Source organism: Aotus nancymaae, unplaced genomic scaffold (genome assembly GCF_030222135.1).
Source record: "Aotus nancymaae isolate 86718 unplaced genomic scaffold, 86718_ANA_hifiasm-v0.15.2.pri h1tg000040l, whole genome shotgun sequence".
Taxonomy (NCBI): Eukaryota; Metazoa; Chordata; class Mammalia; order Primates; family Aotidae; genus Aotus; species Aotus nancymaae.
In genome coordinates this window covers 22121768-22140234 of record NW_026988454.1, presented here as the reverse complement: position 1 = coordinate 22140234, position 18467 = coordinate 22121768, and positions in this window count along the sequence as shown.

Here is an 18467-nt window from a genome sequence, read left to right as displayed (position 1 = left end):
GCTGTGTTTATTCTCCTGCTGTGATCCATTAGTAAACAGCTGTTCCTTGACTTCTGGAGATAAGATTTCTCTCAGTACAGCAGAAAGAAGGGACCCATTTTTTCGAACAGCTGAAGGCAGGGCCAAAACATGATTTATAATTCCTTGCAGTGTATCACACAAATTATATAACCAATTCATATATTCCAATTTTCATTAAGCAGAATTTTCACTTAATCTAATTTGCCTATCTTTTCCAAAAGGTGAAAAAACAAGAATTTGAGTTAAAGAAACTTTTAGTGATGTATGAAACATAACAAAATATATAAAACCTTAAAGGGCAAGCCATTTTTCTTAAATAAATTTATCCTATTCTCAATAACTCAACCGATGAAATTTGGAAATGAAGATTTTATGTTGGTGAAACCTTATAAACAAAACACCTGAACTAATATTATACATGTACAAATCAGAGAGTAGTGTGTTTGGAAAAGCACTTACAGATTCAATACTCTTTCATTCTTTTGCAAAATTTATAAAGGACACACCTATTAATTGTGGACAATGAATACCAGAAACCTCAGAGTAACTGTCTCTGATGAACTAGAATGAATTAAATAGATGCCTGGAATATCCTAATGATATGCCTTTATTGCCAAATACAGGATTTTGTAAAACTCATTGAATATGGTATTGATATGTTTATCTTCTGGGAAAAAATATAATCTTGTGGTTTAACATTCTTTAATATTGGAAAGAACCTAATGAAAACCATGAGTACTGTAGAGAAATAAATTAGTTTTACTTTAGAGGCCTATTTATTCTTCATTTAACAAGAATGAGCAAATCATGCAATTTATGGATTAATTCATTAGAGAAGAAAATTGAAATTCTTCATTTGGAACATGTTTAATTTGGGAGAATTAAGTCATTTTTGAGAAATGTCCTTCAGAAAACTTTATTCCAATTTTCATTACTGATCCAAAAAGTAATTCAAAAGTAATTGAAATTTGGGAAAAGTGTTAAGAAAAATGTTAAAGTATGAAAGTTTAGGGAAAATGACATTAATTAGCACTCACTGTTCTATGTTATTTTTTTCCTTTGGACCATAAATGTATTGTATATAAACACTCCCATTTTGTCAATATAAAAATCATCATCACTATTCATTCATTCATTCAAACTACTTTTGATCACTTATTAGAGCCCAAGAACAGTGCAAGATGTTAAAGAGTTTAAAATGATTAAAGTATAGTTTGTGACTTATGTTTTACAGCCTATAAAGTTAAAATTTCACTATAAAAGGGAAACAGGTGAAGAGTCAGGAAAAATATATTGTGCCAAATAAATCAAGCCTATCAGGATGAAGAAAACACATGGTTATTTGAGCAGGGGAACTTTACTATAAGGAGTTGTTAACTAGTAGAAGGTAATAAACTACTATAAGGTATGGAAGAGGATTCTAAGAAGTCCAGGCATCGCACAAGCAACAGAGAAGCTATTACCCCTAGGCTGAGGAAAAGGGGAAAGCAAAGGAACTAATAACTAGGAGAAGACACTGCCCCAATCCTGGCTGCAATCTAGATCTCTTCCAAAATAACTATCTATGACAGGAACACAAAGCTTACTGGTGACAAATAATCTTGCCAGAGAGAAAGGGACAGTGCTGTTCTCTAAAAACAGCCCAAGTTGCTGGAGTGTCTGAACCATCTGGAGCTGATTTATAGAAGCAGTTCACCATTGCCAAAGAGTGTGAATGGATTAGAGCTACTTGGAAGAGGTTGTTCATGAGGAAAGTATGGCCTGTTTATTTATAAAATTCCATTTTTATTAAAAGGGGGCTGAGTATCATTGCTGGGGAATGTGCACAGAGTATATTGGGGATGGTAAAGAAGTAGATAATCTGAAGTAGGAATCAGGCAGAGGGACTTTGTGAAAGACATATTTAATGAGAATTTGTCTGAAGACATGGTGTGTAGTGTGTCACTGTGGTCTTTCCAATGCCTCTATAAATCTTAAGTAGAGACTACAAAACTAACAAAAGGAAAAGAATAATAAAATGATCAGTTAAATTAGATTTCATTTTTAAACTAGTGAAGGGTCTGAGTTTTACCAACTGTTTAATGTTAGGCCAGAAGAGGATCAAGTGTATGAATGAAAAGATCAATAATATCTGGGCTTTTTAACCAATGCATGGTCGCTGTACAATTCAATTATTTTTTTACAATGACAAAATAAAACTTTTAAAAAGCATCCTCAACATCCAGTTTCAGTTCTGACATATAGAAGAACACTCCTATCCTTAAGATAAGAATTTTAAAAACCTAAACAATCTGAAAATCAACAATCTCATCAGAGAATCAAGGTTATATGGCAAGCCACCACACAAAATCTAGAAAGACAGCAGAATACAGAGAAACATTGCGAAGCTCTATTTACCCAGAGCACGGGTTTCTGGAGCTATAAATTATAGAAATACTTAAATGGTAATATTGACAACTTGCTGTAGCCTAATTATAGACAAACTTGAGAATGAGAAACTCCTACAAGCCACAGTCTTAGGAAAATCTTCAGGCTTTTGTGGGTTTTACCTCTAGGAATCTCAACAGGTTCTCATGGTCAAGAGCCAAGAGGAAACCCCCCTCACAGTTCTGTGAGAGGAAGAGGGGAGTAGCCACTTTTAAATATACCAACTGTTCTATATAACAAGAAAGAGATTTTACCAGAACCTAATACATCTGGGGAAAAGGAATTTATTCTTCTCCAGCACCCTCTAGCCTTCCTATCTCACTTACGTGGAGGACAAAAACTGAAAAAAAAAATCGTGGCATTCACAAGCCAAGAATAAAGGCCCACAGGCCCACTAAAAGACTGAAATTTAACCATAAGATTATAGATGACATCCCCTTCCCCATAACTAACCACCACATCTATGGGGTCCCTATATAATAATAATAGATTACACATTAAAGGGCTACAAGGCACTGACTTAAGAACTTCTTAGGGAATTCTGAAGATAACAGGAGAGACCAGAACAAGGATGTTAGAGGAATTTGAAGTCTCTGGCACCTACAACAAACATGAAACACGAAACACATCCTACCTCCTGGTCAGATTAATATAAAACCTCACACTAAAGGCCCATTTACCACAGTTCATTTTGCCCAATACATCATGCTCAGCTTCAATAAATCATAATAATAACAGGCATACTAAAAGACAAAAAAGAAAACACAGTATAAAAAGTTCAACCTAGCATCAAAGCCAGGCTCAGATATGGCACAAATTACTAACATACATTTTTAATTAAATGACTTTTTGTCATACCTGTATAAATGCACTCTTTCCCATGTTATATGAATTCTCTGTGCCTCTTCCTAGGAACATAATTACTTTCTTATTTTCTATTTAAAAATTAAAATTTATTTTAGTTTTCCCATTGATAAGTTTGATCAATATTTGTTTTTTTTTTTTTATTTTGGATGTATACAACAACATTCACACACAAATGTGCTTGCTGTTTGTAGTACTGCTATAGGTCATCTTTATTAAGATTTATTAATCTTAATACATTCTAGTTCATGGATTCCCATCAATACAGGAAAAATGTATTTGGTACATTGACAATTATACATGCCGCATGATCCAGTACACATCTAATAAGGGAAAACTTTCCTTTTGACTTGACACTGATGATAACCAGGTCATCTGCTTACAATATTACAGATCTGATGATTGGAAGAATTTGCCCCAGACTAGCTTCCTATTCTATACCTTTCAAACCTTGTTCTCCTCCATGACCCACACACCTATGGTGCTGCCCCTGCAAGATACATTCATATTGTACGACCTCTGGCCCTGCAGCTTTGTGTCGTAATGTCAGATGAGTCAGCACTCAGTACCATAGGCAACAGGAATTTTTCTGGAAGCCATTCCTGTACTAGGATGGTTGTCAATAGTTTAGTTTAATTTTTCCAGAGTCTCAAAACTACATAAATATATTCTATTAAATGCAAAGTAAATAACCCAATTTCATTTACTGTTAGATAGATTTCAAAAATTCTTGGAGCCACTTCAAAACCATCTGACACAGGAAAAAGTTTTATGGAGGGGAAATTGAAGTAGAAGAAAACAGCCGTCTTAACTTATTGAGATTGGAATACCTGACTTTTCCAAATTTGACAAAAATATGTGACTCAAAGGAATACATTGCTTGAAACATATCTTAGGTTTTGGAAGGAACCCACACAAGTCAGCATAAGCCTCAGTAGCTTCATGGAATCCTGCCTCTGTTCATGAGACCAATTTTGGAAGACAGCTATATATAGAATTCATGTCAATGAAGTGGGCAGAGACATCCCAAGTCCAGAGACAGAATGACAGAATTCTTTGTGCTGGCATCTCCACCCAGGTTGGCAGGGCACTCTGAAATGTCTGCATTTGGCAGTGGAAATGACAGCATCTGCTGAGGTCACCCAATGTTGCAACTTGGGCATAATTTCTGGCTGTGACGTTCCCAAACTTATGAAATTCTTTATCTGCACAAACTAAACTGCTTAGAAGAGAATCTGTTATTTCTAAATTAAGGGGAAAAAAACCTTAACTGTTAAAGTAAATGAGCCTGACCCCTTCAACCTGCAGATTGTCAATGGAATTGGATAAGAAGTTATTCTTTTCTGAACCCGGAGCTCATCAGGCTCTTTTCTATGTACTCTTGAACTGTATTCTTTCTTTCAAAGCACTCATTTCAGTTTTACTGCACATTTTTATGTGATTAATTGATAGCTGTCTTCCAACATATTAAGAATCCTGAAATCAGGAACTATGTCTATTTTAGTTTCTGGTACTTATCTCCTGGCATGTAGCAGGTGTTCAATAAATGTCAACTGAAAGAAAATGAAAAGTGCTTATTAAATAAATCCACTTTCCTCTTTTATATTTATGTTATGCACTTAACCATTATTACCACATTTAACACATTCTATTGAAATTGTCTGTTTATGCATCTGCATATTCTATTAGATAAGCTCTTAGAAGGCCAATATTATTTCCCATCTAAAAATCTCCAGTAAGTACTCAACGTATGTTTATTGAACTGATCTATGCCATCAACTGGAAATTAGTATCTCTGTCATGAATTTCAAATGGCTTAATTAACTTCTTCAAGAGTCCACACTTTTTTTATTTGTAGAGTGAAGAAGCTATTCTTGAGATGATCTCTTAGAATATTTTTGAGTAACATGTAAGCTATATGACTCTAAATACAAAATACATTCTCATATTTCAAAACACTAACAATATCTTAAACAATTTAAATGAAAGCAAAAGACCTTTGGGGTACATTTGAAGATGTTGGAAGATTTTTCATTAAAATACATAGGATGAAAATGTGTTTATTATTTGATTTTTACTCAACAGATTATAGACAATAAAATATTTGTTCAGTAAAGTCAACCTGAATAGCCATTAAAAAGTTTATGCTCTTTTGGGACCATGTGGAAAAATTCCAAAAATGTAAGGATATTATTTTAGAAAATAGTTTGTCGTTCTTGCGATTTTCAGAAATATTATTATGCCTGCTGGATAATATTACCATATACAAAGATATGAAGGTTTCTTTCAGGAATTTAATATCATACTCAAAAAAGAATATATTAGATGCTTGGGCACCTTGACTATTTAGTATATCTCACTTTAAAAAAATTTGATTTCTAGAAAAGAATAAAACACATATATTTGAATAACTGAGTTGTAGCTTTCACTGGCTCTTATAAATGCAAATTTTATATTGAATCTGCAAAAAAAAAAAACAACCACTGGAAAATCTAACCCAGATACAGGAAAGTATCTTGAAATAGTCTATTCACATGAAATACTGTTTTCCCCATAAATGAAGGCTTTCTCCCATTTAGTTTTATTGCAATCTTAAAATTAAATAATTAATGAGCAATAAATTACTGAGAACTATACAGTAGTTAGTGGCAGTTACTCCAGAGCCTGAGAATAATTTTCATAAATCAAATAGTTTATCAGAATGTTTCAAACAAATAGAGGAGAAAATGGAGGCAATTTGAGGAGAATGGGTAAATGAGAATAACTGTGGTATTTTCTTCTCACACCACCATGCAGAAAATGTTCCTTAGTCAACAATATAAAAATGGAATAAAGCATATTACCTCTAGCTATTTTTAATTTCCCTTTTCAACCAATGGTGAGAGTGAAAAATATAAGGTACATGGATGGTTTGCTAAAAAGATCTTAGTTTGAAAAACATGAACAAGGACCATGAGGCTTTAAGGATCACCTCGCCTAAACTGTCATCATATCTAATGGAAAAAGGATAATCATTGTTTAATGGAAAAGCAAGAGAAAAGCAATTTTAAATTAAAATTTTGCCAGGGACAGATTGTATATTCTATGGTCTACTTATTTCAGAAAACTTATATCTAAAAGTCAGAAAGTGCCTTTAAATGTCAACTTGCATTTTATTTTCCTTTTAGAGTCAGCTTAGAATTTCCAACACCAACAACAATTATTCAGCAATTCCAATTCCAACAACAATTTCTGTAAGAGTTACAACAATATGCCATAACTAAAGTGTCCTTTGGCTTAGCATATTCTTACCTGAGTATTTAAAGGAATTTTTTCTGTTTCTGTCTTTCACAGAAACAGTAAGAAACATACTCTTGGACACTACCCTAACTTTCAATGCCACTCTGGTTCCTGATGATATACCACAACAGTGTACTTCCAAGCTTAGGCTGTTCCATTACGCTTCTCTCTTGTGTAAAACAGAATTGCACGGAATTCTTGATTCTGAAGTTCAATCACAGGAAAATGTAGGAATATGATTGTGCTGACTGCAACTCTCAAAAAGGAATGTATATGGCTCAGAGGTAGACCAACCTCACTGTAATTTAAGAAAGCTAACAATCAAAAGAGAATATTCTTAAGCAGAAAAAGATGCATTTTATAGCACTGCTTTCCAGATACAAAAAAGGAGTGGTGTTTCTTGGTATCAAATTTTTTATCATATTTTAATGCTTATACCAATTAAATTTTAAAAGATTAAAAATTAAAAATAATTCATGGTTGAGATGAAATTAAAAGTCTGCTTTCAGACTTAGAAGAAATAATTCAAAAAATAATACATCAAATAATGGCATATATAACAAGGTTAGGAAAAATTGTAGGAATAAAACTACAGGAAATGTTCGTTGCATGTTGGGTGCATAGTTAAAGAAATAATATATAATTCTAGCTATTCAACTCCTAGCCTTTTATCCTATAGGATATTTCTCTAATCAGGTGACTGGCTATGGAAATTTATATACACCAACTGATAATTCCCTTAGCAAAAGTTTAAATTATTATGGAATTTCACATTTCGCCAAAAAGAAAAAGAAGAAAACAAAAACTAAATTTATAAACAAAACCAGAAAAGTTTCACTCCACATGAAGGAAAAAAAAATTACTATGGTTCTTGTATTCCCTATTTAGCTATTTCAGTGCTGTGCACAAACTTTTGTAGTGAGGACACATGTAGAATTTAATATGGAATTTCTTAATTGTTTATTTTTCTAGACATCTTCATTATTTTTCCCAACTAGTATTTCTTTCCTTTTTTTTTAATTATACCTTAAGTTCTGGGGTACATGTGCAGATCTTGCAGGATTGTTACATAGGTATACACATGCCATGGTGGTTTGCTGCCTCCATTCCCCCTTCATCTATATTAGGTATTTCTCCTCATGTTAGCCCTCCCCTACCTCCCCACCCTCTTCTATCACTCCTGTAGCCCCCAACCGTTCAACAGATCCCAGTGTGTGATGTTTCCCTCTCTGTATTCATGTGTTCTCATTGTTCAACACCCACTTATGAACAAGAACATGAGGTCTTTGGTTTTCTGTTCTTGTGTCAGTTTGTTGAGAATGATGGCTTCCAGATTCATCCATGTCCCTGCAAAGGACATGAACTCATCCTTTTTTATGGATGCATAGTATTCCATGGTTTATATGTGCCAAATTTCTTTATCCAGCCTATCCTTGTTGGGCTTTTGGGTTGGTTCCAAGTCTTTGCTATTGGAAACAGTGCCACAATGAACATACTTGTGAATATGTCTTTATAATAGAACAATTTATAATCCTTTGGGTATATATCCAGTAATGGGATTGCTGGGTCAAATGGAATTTCTATTTCTAGATCCTTCAGGAATTGCCACACTGTCTTCCACAATGGTTGCACTAATTTACACTCCCATCAACAGTGTAAAAGTGTTCCTATTTCTCCACATCCTCTCCAACATCTGTTGTCTCCAGATTTTTTAATGATCGCCATTCTAACTGGTGTGAGACGGTATCGCAATGTAGCTTTGATTTGCATTTCTCTAATGACCAGTGATGATGAGTATTTTTTCATATATTTGTTGGCCACATAAACGTCTTCTCTTGAAAAGTGTCTGTTCATATACTTTGCCCACTTTTTCATGGGGTTGTTTTTTTCTTGTATATTTGTTTTAGTCCTTTGTGGATTCTGTTATTAGCCCTTGTCAGATGGGTAGCTTGCAAAAATTTTTTCCCATTCTGTTGGTTGCTGGTTCACTCTAATGATTGTTTCTTTTGCTGTTCAGAAGCTCTTAAGTTTAACTAGATCCCATTTGTCTATTTTGGCTTTTGTTACCATTGCTTTTGGTGTTTTAGTCATGAAGTCCTTGCCTACGCCTATGTCCTAAATGGTATTACTCAGGTTTTGCTTTTAGGGTTTTTATGGTGTTAGGTCTTTTGTTTAAATCTTTAATCCATCTGGATTTCAGCTTTCTGCACATGGTTAGCCAGTTTTCCCAACACTATTTATTAAACAGAGAATCATTTCCCCATTGCTTGTTTTTGTCAGGTATGTCAAAGATCAGATGGTTGTAGATGTGTGGCATTGCCTCTGAGGCCTTTGTTCTGTTCCATTGGTCTATATCTCTATTTTGGTACCACACCATGCTGTTTTGATTAGTGTAGCCTTATAGTATAGTTTGAAGTCACATAGCGTGATGCCTCCAGCTTTGTTCTTTTTTTGCTTAGAATTGTCTTGGCTATATGGGCTGTTTTTTGGTTCCATATGAAGTTTAAGGTAATCTTTTCCAGTTCTGTGAAGAGGGTCAGTGGTAGCTTGATGGGGATAGCATTGAATCTATAATTTACTTTGGGTGATATGGCTATTTTCATGATATTGATTCTTCCTAACCATGAGCATGGAGTGTTTTTCCAGCTGTTTGTGTCCTCTCTCATTTCGTTGAGCAGTGGTTTGTAGTTCTCCTTGAAGAGGTCCTTGATGTCCTTTGTTAGTTGTATTCCTAGGTATTTTATTCTATTTTTAGCAGTTGTGAATGGGAGTTTGCTCATGATTTGCCTCTGTGTTTGTCTGTTATTGGTCTACAGGAATAGTTGTGATTTTTGCGCATTTATTTTGTATCCTGAGACTTTGCTGAAGTTGCTTATCATCTTAAGGAGATTTTGGGCTGAGATGATGAGGTCTTCTAAATATACAATCATGTCATCTACAAATAGAGACAATTTGACACTCCCTCCTTGCTGGGCAGAGCATCTCTGAAAAAAAGGCAGCAACATGTCAGGGACTTAGAATAAAGTCCCAACTTCCCAGGACAGAGCACCTGGGAAAAGAGGTGGTTGTGAGTTCCACTGCAGCAGACTTAAACATCCCTTCCAGCAGCTCTGAAGGGAGCAACAGAACCCCCAGCACAGCACTTGAGCTCAGTGCCTCCTGTGACTCCCTGACCCCCATATATCCAAAGAGACACCTCATACAGGAGAGATCTGGCTGGTATCTGGTGGGTACACTTCTGGGATGACAACCAGAGGAAGAAAAAGGCAGGAAGCCTTGCTGTTCTGCAGCCCCCATGGGTGATTCCTAGGCAAGCAGGGTCTGGAGTGGACCTCCAGCAGTCCTGCAGCAGAGGGGCCTGTTAGAAGGAAAACTACAAAACAGAAAGAAATGGCTTCAACATCAACAGAAAGGATACCCACTCAGAGACCCCATCCAAAAGTTAGCAACTTCAAAGACCAAAGGTAGATAAATCCACAAAGATGGGAAGAAACCAATGCAAAAAGGATGAAATAATCAAAAACCAGAATGCCTCTCCCCCTCCAAAAGACCACAACTCCTCACCAGCAAGGAAACAAAACTGGATGGAGAATGAGTTTGACAAATTGACAGAAGCAGACTTCAGAAGGTGGGTAATCACAAACTTCTCTGAGCTAAAGAAACATGTTCTAACCCAATGCAAAGAAACTAAGAACCTTGAAAAAAGGTTTGATGAAATGCTAACTAGAATACCCAGCTTAGAGAAGAACAAAAACAACTTGATGGAGCTTAAAAACAGCACGAGAACTTGGTGAAGCATATACAAGTTTCAACTGCCGAACTGATCAAGCAGAAGAAAGGACATCAGAGATTGAAGATCAACTCAATGAAATAAAATGAGAAGGCAAGATTAGAGAAAAAAGAGTGAAAAGAAATGAACAAAGCCTCCAAGAAATATGGGATTATGTGAAAAGACCTAATCTGCATTTGATCAGTGTACCTGAATGTGACGGAGAGAATGAATCCAAGCTGGAAAACACTCTTCAGGACATCATCCAGGACAACTTCCCCAACCTAGCAAGGCAGGCCCACATTCAAATACAGGAAATACAGAGAACAACACAAAGATATTCCTCAAGAAGAGCAACCCCAAGGCACATAATCATCATATTCACCAGGGTTGAATAGAAGGAAAAAATGCTAAGGGCAGCTGGAGAGAAAGGTCGGGTTACCCACAAAGGGAAGCCTATCAGACTCACAGGGCATCTCTTGGTAGAAACCCTACAAGCCGAAGACAGGGGGGCCAATAGTCAACATCCTTAAAGAAAAGAACTTTCAACCCAGAATTTCGTATCCAGCCAAACTAAGCTTCATAAGTGAAGGAGAAATAAAATACTTTATGGACAAGCAACTGCTGAGAGACTTCCTCACCACCAGGCCTGCCTTACAAGAGCTCCTGAAGGAAGCACTAAACATGGAAAGGAACAACTAGTACCAGCCACTGCAAAAATGTACCAAATGGTAAAGACCATCGACACAGTGAAGAAACTGCATTAACTAAAGGGCAAAACAACCAGCTAGTATCAAAATGGCAGGATCAAATTCACACATAGCAATATTAACCTTAAATATAAATGGCCTAAGTGCCCCAATCAAAAGACACAGACTGGAAAATTTGATAAAATGTCAAGAACCATTGGTGTGCTCTATTCAGGAGACCCATCTAACGTGCAAAGACTCATATAGACTCAAAATAAAGGGATGGAAGAAGATTTATCAGGCAAATGGAAAGCAATAAAAAGCAGGGGTTGCAATCCTAGTCTCTGGCAAAATGAACTTTAAACCAACGAAGATCAAGAGAGACAGAGAAGGGCATTACATAATGGTAAAAGGATCAATGTAACAAAAAGAGCTAACTACCCTAAATATATATGCACTCAATACAGGAGCACCCAGATACTTAAAGCAAGTTGTTAATGACCTACAAAGAGACTTAGACTCCCACATAGTAGAAGACTTTAGCAATTCACTGTCAATATTGGACAGATCAATGGGATAGAAAATTAACAAGGATATCCAGGACTTGAACTCAGATCTGGATCAAATGAACCTAATAGACTTCTACAGAACTCTCCACCCCAAATCCAAGGAATATACATTCTTCTCAGCACCACATTGCACCGCTTCTAAAATTGACCACATAATTGGAAGTAAATCATTCCTCAGCAAATGCAAAAGAACAGAAATCATAAAAAAAAAAAAAAACCAGTCTCTCAGATCACAGTGCAATCAAATTAGAACCCAGGACTAGGAAACTCACACAAAAATGCACAACTACATGGAAACTAAACAACCTGTCCTGAATGACTACTGGATAAATAATGAAATGAGGGAGAAATAAAGATGCTCTTTGAAACCCATGAGAAAGAAGACAAAATGTACCAGAATCTCTTGGAAACATTTAAAGCAGTATCCAGAGGGAAATGTATAGCACTAAATACCCACATAAGAAGTGAGGAAAGATCTAAAATTGACACCCTATCACCACAATTAAAAGAGCAAGAGGAGCAAGATCAAACAAATACAAAAGCTAACAGAAGACAAGAAATAACCAAGATCAGAGCAGAACAGAAAGAGATACAGACACAAAAAACCCTTCAAAAAATCCATAAATACAGGAGCTGGTTTTTGGAAAAGCTCAACAACATAGACTGCTAATCAGACTAACAAAAAAGAAAAGACAGAAGAATCAAATAGATGCAATAAAAAATGATTAAGGAGATATCACTACCGATTCCACAGAAATACAAACTACCATCAGATATTACTACAAGCAATTCTATGCATATAAACCAGTAAACCTAGAAGAAATGGAATTCATTACTGGACACTTACACCCTCCCAAGACTAAACCGAGAAGAAGCTGTATCACTGAATAGACTAATAACAAGGTCTAAAGTTGAGGCAGCAATTAATAGCCTACCAACCAAAAAAAGTCCAGGTCCAGATGGGTTCACAGCCAAATTCTACAAGATGTACAAAGAGGAGCTGGTCCATTCCTTCTGAACTATTCCAAACAATACAAAAAGAAGGAATACTCCCTAACTCATTTCATGAGACCAACATCATCCTGATACTAAAACCTGACAGAGACACAACTAAAAAAGAAAATTTCAGCCAATATCCATGATGAACATTGATGCAGAAATTGTCAATAAAATACTGGCAAACCGAATGTAACAGCACATCAAAAAGGTTATCCATCACGATCAAGTAGGCTTCATCCAGGGGATGCAAGTCCAGTTCAACATATGCAAATCTATAAATGTAATCCATCATATAAACAGAACCAAAGACAAAAACCACATGATTATCTCAACAGATGCAGAGAAGGCCTTTGACAAAATTCAACACGCCTTTATGCTAAAAACTCTTAATAAACTAGGTATCAATGGAACGTATCACAAAATAATAAAAGCTATTTATGACAAACCCACAGCCAGTATCATACTGAATGGGCAAAAACTGAAAGCATTCCCTTTGAAATCCAGCACTAGACAAGGGTGCCTTCTCTCACCACTCCTATTCAACGTAGTACTGAAAGTTCTAGCCAGAGCAATCAGGCAAGAAAAAGAAACAAAGGGTATTCAATTAGGAAATGAGGAAGTCAAATTGTCTCTATTTGTAGATGACATGATTGTATATTTAGAAGACCCCATTGTCTCAGCCCAAAATCTCCTTAAGATGATAAGCAACTTCAGCAAAGTCTCAGGATACAAAATAAATGTGCAAAAATCACAACTATTCCTATACACCAATAACAGACAAACACAGAGGCAAATCATGAGCAAACTCCCATTCACAATTGCTACAAAGAGAATAAAATACCTAGGAATACAATTAACAAAGGACGTCAAGGACCTCTTCAAGGAGAACTACAAACCACTGCTCAAGGAAATAAGAGAGGACATAAACAGATGGAAAAACACTCCATGCTAATGGTTAGGAAGAATCAATATAATGAAAATGGCTATACTGCCCAAAGTAAATTATAGATTCAATGCTGTCCCCATCAAGCTACCATTGACCTTATTCACAGAATTGGAAAAAAACCACCTTAAACTTCATATAGAACGCAAAAAGAGCCTGCATAGCCAAAACAATCCTAAGAAAAAGAACAAAGCTGGAGGCATCACACTATGGGACTTCAAACTATACTACAAAGCTACAGTAATCAAAACAGCATGGCACTGGTACCAAAACAGAGATAGAGACCAATGGAACAGAACAGAGGCCTTGGAGGCAATGCCACACATCTACAACTATCTGATCTTTGACAAACCTGACAAAAACAAGCAATGGGGAAAGGATTCCCTGTTTAATAAATGATGTTGGGGAAACTGGCTAGCCATGTGCAGAAAGCTGAAACTGGACTCCTTCCTTACACCTTATACAAAAATTAACTCCAGATGGATTAAAGATTTAAACATAAGACCTAACACCATAAAAACCCTAAAAGAAAACCTAGGCAATACCATTCAGGACAAAGGCATAGGTAAGGACTTCAGGACTGAAACACCAAAACCAATGGCAACAATAGACAAATCGGATCTAATTAAATTTAACAGCTTCTGCACAGCAAAAGAAAAAATCATTAGAGTGAACCAGCAACCAACAGAATGGGAAAAAATTTATCAAACTATCCATCTGACATAGGGCTAATATCCAGAATGTACAAAGAACTAAAAGAAATATAGAAGAAATAAACAAGCACATCAAAAAGTGGGTGAGATATTAACAGACACTTTAAAGAAGGTATTTATGCAGCTAAAAAACATATAAAAAATGCTCATCATCACTGGTTATTAGAGAAATGCAAATCAAAACCACATTGAGATACCATCTCATGCCAGTTAGAATGGTGATCATTAAAAAATCTGGAGACAACAGATGCTGGAGAGGATGTGGAGAAACAGAAATGCTTTTACACTGTTGGTGGGAGTGTAAATTAGGGCAATTTTTTTGGAAGACAGTGGTGATTCCTAGAGGATCTAGAAATAGAAATAGCATTTGACCCAGCAATCCCACTACTGGGTACATACCCAAAGGATTATAAATCATTCTATTATAAAGACGCATGCACAAGTATGTTGATTGTGACACTTTACAACAGCAAAGACTTGGAACCAACCCAAATGCCCATCAATGATAGACTGGATAAAGAAAATGTGGCACATATACACCATGGAATACTATGCAGCCATAAAAAAGGATGAGTTCATGTCCTTTCCAGAGTCATGGATGAATCTTGAAACCATCATTCTTAGCAAACTGACATAAGAACAGAAAACCAAACACCGCATGATCTCACTCATAAGTGGGTATTGAACAATGAGAACACATGGATACAGGGAGGAGGAACATCACACACTGGAGTCTGTTGGGGGTTGAGGGGCTGGGGAGAGATAGCAGGGGGTGGGGACGTAGGGGAGGGATAACATTAGGAGAAATACCTAATGTAGGTGAAGGGGGAATGGAGGCAGCAAACCACCATGGCATGTGTATACCTATGTAACAATCCTGCAAGATCTGCACATGTACCCCAGAACTTAAGGTAAAAAAAAAAAAAAAGAACAACACAGATTGGAGAGAAGGGCACAGTATAAATCGTAAGGACCCTTATATATTTGATATGGCTTGGCTGTGTCCCTACCCAAATCTTACCTTGAATTGTAGTTCCCATAATCCCCGCATGTCATGGGAGAAACCCAGTTGGAGGTAATTTAATCATGGTGGTTCTCATGATGTGAGTGAGCTCTCATGAGATCTGATGGTTTGATAGGAGGTTTTGCTTGGCATTTCTCCTTCTGCTGCCATGTGAAGAAGGATGTGTTTGCTTCTCCTACGGCCATGATCGTAAATGTCCTGAGGCCTCCCCAGCCATGCTTAACTGTGAATTAATTAAACCTCTTTCCTTTATAAATTACCTCATCTCAGGCATGTCTTTATTAGCAGCATGAGAAGAGACTAATACAATGTCACATTAAGGATTTTTTACTTTTTTTCTGAGACAAGCCATTGAGGAATATTAAGCAAGATAGAGACAGTGTTATATTTGAAGTAGAAAGGTTTCTCAGGCAGCAGTGTCAAGAATGATCTGAAGAAGGGTAATGATTATAAGAGGAAGATACGCCAGGATGCTTTAACAATCCAGGTTAGAGCTGACAGTGGGGACTAGCTATATTTAAGAGACATTTAGGAAGCATAATTAAAATAATTTGCTGAATGGTTAGGAGGGTGGTAAATGGAAGAGAGATGGCAAAGATGGCATTCAAGTTTCTAACTTGGGCAGTTAGGGGGAAGATGTTGCCAGTGTCTATCCAACAGAGAAAGTAGGGGAGGTCTGGTGAAAGAAAAAAAATTTTAGTTGGGGGAATATTGAGTTTGGGAGATATCCTGAAAGATGTTTTGAAAAAAATTTGATATATAAGCCTGGCACTCAGAAGAAAGCGGTGGAATGGAGATTGAGATTTGGGGGTCATTACTATAGACAGTAAGAAAATTCTGGTTTAAATTGGCAAACACACTACTTCTCCTGACACCTGAATGGAAATTACAATATAAAATCTGAAGACAGAAATTCACCTGCAACAATGAAGAGGCAGTTAAAAAGGATTACTAGCAGATAAGATAGCTCAGCATGATAGAATGATCTTGGAAGTGAGCTGATGGATGAACTAGAGCAAAGGAAGATGTGACTCAGAATATCTTATGAGGGGTTGCAGTACTGCAGGAGAGCTGGGCACTCATAAGCTCACTGGAATTTTGAGAGTAACTGAGCTTAACTCTCAGTAGTAGTGGGATCTAGGACAGATAAGAAAGCTAGAAACGGGGTGCAGCGGTAATCGTAGGTCTGCCTGGCAATGAAGATTAAGTCCCCAGCAACATTTCTTTTTTTGCCTTCCTCACAATTAAAAAAAAAAATGTGAGAACACAAAAAGAAAAAGGAAATATATCTAAAACAACTCGTAAGCATAGTCGTAATCATGTCAACATGAAGGCGGTATAAATGCCAGTGGACGTAAGTCAGTGTTAAAGTTATTTGTAAGGAGGAAGACATAATTATCAAAAATAAAAGCAAGAGACATATAGAAAAGGCAAAAACATTTTTGAAATAAAAAAATGAACAAAGGCAAACAAGTCCAAATATTATCAGAAATCACAATGTATACACATGGCTTAAGCCCCTGAAACATGTGAGGTGCTGAGCCGTAATTGGCATTGTTTAAACACCCGTCTATAATTTTGCATTGATTTTTGAGGACTGCAACCATTTTAATTTTTATATTGTTAAAATATGTCCTTTAGTAATATTGGTATAATGCCTGATATAGTAACAGTACAGGAATTCACCCTGTATTTTATTTAAATGGCTCCAATTTTCTGTCTGTCTCTGCCTACTCTTTCAATAATTCCCTTTTATAAGCTAAACCTGTAAATGGGAAACTCAACCCAATCTGGTCCCTCTTTTCACATTTCCACTCCCCTCCAATCTGCCTGGTTTCTTTCACTCACTCCCTATAGTCTTCAGGTAGTGAAATCTCCATTGATTTGTGCTTCCTACAAATTCAAATGTTGAAGTCATCACGTCCATTACTTCAGAATGTGACCTTATTCAGAAATCAGGTGATCACAGATGTAATTTATTAAGATAAGGCCACACTAGAGTTGGATGGGCCCAATTCAGTGTGGCTGCCGTCCTTTTAAAAATGGGACACATAGACACAGATGCCCATACAGGGAGAACACCATGTGAAGATAAAGGCAGAGAACAAGGTGATGCTTCTACAAACCAAGAAGCATCAAAGGTTGCTGTCAAACCACCAGAAGCTCGAACAGCAGCATGGAACAGATTCTCCCTTGCAGCCCTCCGGAGGAACCAGCCCTGCTCACCCTTTCATCTCCAACTTCTACATTCTAGAACCATGCCAAGAACAAATGTCTGTTGCTTAAGCCTCCTAGTCTGTGGTACATTATTATGGCTGCCCTAGCAGACAGATGTTAATATGAACAGAGATTATAATGGGTGGTTCATTAAGAGCTAACTCCACCAAATCTGAAGTAAAACTATCTTCACTTGCCTCAGAATAAGTTCACCTTCTCCCTAAACTCGTTTCTTTATCTGTAAAATGGGATAATATCCTCTGGCATTTTTGGAATGATAGGGTAGGCTGATATATGTGAATCACTTAGACAACAACTGTAACGGTGCATGCTCTCAATGGTTATTAGCTATCTTGTCCTTCACTCGTTTAACCATGTCAGGCTCTGTTACAGGCACTCTAGGTACATCACCAAACAAAACAGATATAAATTTCTGCCTTAATGATGCAATGAAGCTTACACTGCAGTGACAGCATGCAAAAAATAAAACTAATAAGTAACTTACGTAATATGTTGACCATTAATAAGTTCTACAAAGAGAAATAAAGCAGAGACAGTGGATAGAGAAGGCTGAGATGGGATCAGACCATTTTTTATAGGGTAGCCCGAGGAGGCATTATTGAAGGAAGGAGAGTAGCGAGCCATGTGCATGCCTGGAGTAGCAGCATTCCAAGGTAAAGAGAACAGCAGGAGCAAGTGCCCTGAGGCCAGATCCTGCCTGGAATAGTCAAATAACAGCAAGAGGGCCAGTGTGGCTAGAGCAGAGTGAGAGAGGCGGAAGGCAGTAAGTAGGAGATGGTGGATAATAAGTAGGAGATGTGTACAGGGCCTCAAAGGGCTTTGACTTTTACCCCGAGTGATGTGAGAAGTCACTGGAACTTTTAAACACAGGAGTGGCATGACCTGAGTTACATTTTTATTGAAGCACCCTGACCACCGTGTGAGAGTAGGTT